General features: G+C 37.5%; 1 long non-coding RNA gene across 3 annotated transcripts; it reads right to left on the bottom strand.

Moving 5' to 3' along the window:
- Positions 1 to 877: 877 nt before the first annotated feature.
- On the bottom strand, positions 878 to 2,096 carry LOC109147063. Of its 3 annotated transcripts, XR_002048542.1 has the most exons (5): positions 2,030 to 2,096; positions 1,860 to 1,958; positions 1,608 to 1,739; positions 1,173 to 1,245; positions 878 to 900 (listed from the first exon to the last, which is right to left on the bottom strand). It is a non-coding gene; the product is annotated as an uncharacterized LOC109147063 (long non-coding RNA). The 3 variants fall into 3 exon arrangements; XR_002048541.1 differs by lacking the exon at positions 878 to 900 and having other exon boundaries at positions 929 to 1,245; XR_002048543.1 differs by lacking the exons at positions 878 to 900; positions 1,860 to 1,958 and having other exon boundaries at positions 1,160 to 1,245; positions 2,030 to 2,044.
- Positions 2,097 to 2,638: the final 542 nt, after the last annotated feature.

Raw genomic sequence — 2,638 nt, 5'->3', positions numbered from 1 at the left:
TGAAAAATGTGAAATTACATTACATACCTCCGATATAATTTTCTGAATCCCTTCTCAAAGTTCTCCCTTGAAGCAAGTGTATGCAGTGGTCCAAGCAAGGTACCCTTCTCTAAAGGATCCCCTATCTTAATTTGCTTGTATACCCCTATCTTAATTTTTGTCATTGCTATTGTAACCAATGGTGTAGTTGGCGCTCCTTTCCTGTGATCATAAAGTAGATAAACAAATTAAAAAATAGAATCCAGTTTAAATATGAAAGAGGATTTCAAACATGGACTTGAATCAAGAAGTAGGATTGTCACTCTCTAAGACATCCAGACTTTTGAAGGGATTAAGTCAACATATTAACAAAACTATGCACTATGTACATTTAGAAGAACACACTTAAGCATAGAAGAAATCCAGTGAGAAACCGCTGACCAATAAAAATCAAATATTTTATTTTCAAATAGTTGCTATCATAATCTAAGACGACTTTGGTTAGGAAATTACCAGACAACACAGTTGCCACATACTAATGCAATGCATGCATTCCATCCTGTACAATCATGTTTGAAAAAGTTACTCACTAATGCCAAAGTGATCATCTAATAGTGTGTTTGGTAAAAACTTCACCAATATAATGCCATACCAAAATATTAAATCACCAGAAACATTCTCAGAAACTCTTGTGAATTCACAAATGACAAAGCAACACTCTATAACTGATAAACTATATTGCAAACCATCAAGAAATCTCAATTCTCGTTAAAAGCAGTAATAACACCAACTACCCCTAGAGGATTCCACACCTGTCCATGAAGAATAGACAAGGAACATCAAGTGTAGTATAGAAAAAAAACATAATACCAAAATTATGGTCTGTTATCTACTTCACCTCCAACATCACATGATTAGGGCCTGTTGAAAAAAATAAACACACAACTAATTAAATTGAACTTCTGAAAAAACATTGCAAAGAAGCCCAAAAATCCAGAAGAAGCAACATATCAATATCCAGATCATAAATTTTCTGATTGTATCTGATTCACTTCTACCTTATCTTAAAACCAAGTAGAGCTAATTAATCTAGAGAAGAGACAACAAGGAAAAGAAAGATATCCTCACAAATATAACTCCTAGAGCATTTAAAAAGAAATCAGATATAAGCAGGTGAAGAAGAGTGGACTCACGTTCTAATGGTATGACTGATCCATTTAGTTGCCAGCTCAAACCAACAGCGAAGTCACACATGTCAATAATTTGCTGATTAAATTGTTTTCAAAGTTATATCACTAATTCATTCTGGCATGAATGCTAAAAGAAAATATATAACTAATCAGTAATTTGTATCATCACTTGCATTTAAGTATTGCCAATTTAATATGTAATAGCCATTCGAAAAAATGTGATAATAAAAAAGGAAGATCCAAGATGATTATGCACTAGCACATAGGCCCAAGTAGTAAGTAATTTAGAAATGACAACCATAAATTATTCTCAGGGAAAATGGAATTAATGTGTACATTATTGTTGGCAGGAGAACAAGTCAAAGAACAATTTCATTTCTTGCAGAAGAATAAAACTCTTTTGTTACACCACACACTTAATTAGTAAAGTATACATACTTGAACCTCCCCAATTCCTTCGGGTAGTATTTTCCCCATTTCAAGTGAAACAAGTCGGCCAAAGTAGTGAAGTTTTGCTCTAAGTGCATCACCAATCTGCTTAACAATATCACCTCTTTTTGGTGCTGGAATCTGAGACAAAATAGAAACAATCAAGACATTTAGTTTACACTAAATGAGTCAAGAAGAGATCAAGTACAAAATTAAGATGTTTTTCACACTGTAGGCACACAATTATGTGAGTGACAATACTTTAGGCAGGTGATGTCTGTCGGCTATAAGCTTGAATCTCAGGTTCTACTTCTTCCGGCGAGTATATTTTGAGCGAAAACAGAGCGAATCCGTCCAAATCTGAGCCGTCAAGTTTGATTTTAGGGATTAGGAGAAGAAATAAATAACAAAAAATTTGAAGGGACACTTACCAGCGGTGGTGGAGGCTAGCAATGGCGGTGGCGGAGGCTAGCAGGGTGAGTGGCTAGTCGAGACAGAATGGCGGTGGTGTCTACTGCAGTTCGTGGCGTCGGCGTCGAAGGATAGTGTAATGAACTTAGCCAAAACGCAGCGTTTGAGTGTAACCGTTGAGTTAGTTGTAACGACTTAATCAAAACACAGCGTTTGAGTTGTAATCGTTAAGGGTAGTTATGTGCTGAAAGGATAATTATAACCTTGGCTGTACTACTTAAGCTTTTGGTGTAACCGTCGATTGGAATTAATGGAAAATTTACAGTTTCTTCTTTCTTCTCACTGAGCGTTCGTTACAACTGGTATCAAAGCTCAACTTGATGACCAATACACGTCGCGATTACGATGAAGCTGCAACGCAAATCGCCGAGATGCAAGAGCAGATGCAGGCGGTTCAGACGCAGCTGAATGACAATCAAAGAGCAAGTGTGGAGACCCTGGGAACCTTCCAAGCAGGGTTCCACGCGTTCCAAGCCGAGGTCCGTCAATGGATGATGGCCATAGGGAACCAGAACACCGCCAATCAGCAGCAGGCCACCAATCAAACTCCGGCCGGCGTGCAGATACGC

This window comes from Ipomoea nil, unplaced genomic scaffold (assembly GCF_001879475.1).
Source record: "Ipomoea nil cultivar Tokyo-kokei standard unplaced genomic scaffold, Asagao_1.1 scaffold1971, whole genome shotgun sequence".
In the NCBI taxonomy this organism is placed as follows: Eukaryota; Viridiplantae; Streptophyta; class Magnoliopsida; order Solanales; family Convolvulaceae; genus Ipomoea; species Ipomoea nil.
Note: the sequence above shows the minus strand (reverse complement) of the source record. Positions and strands in the feature narration are given on the sequence as shown.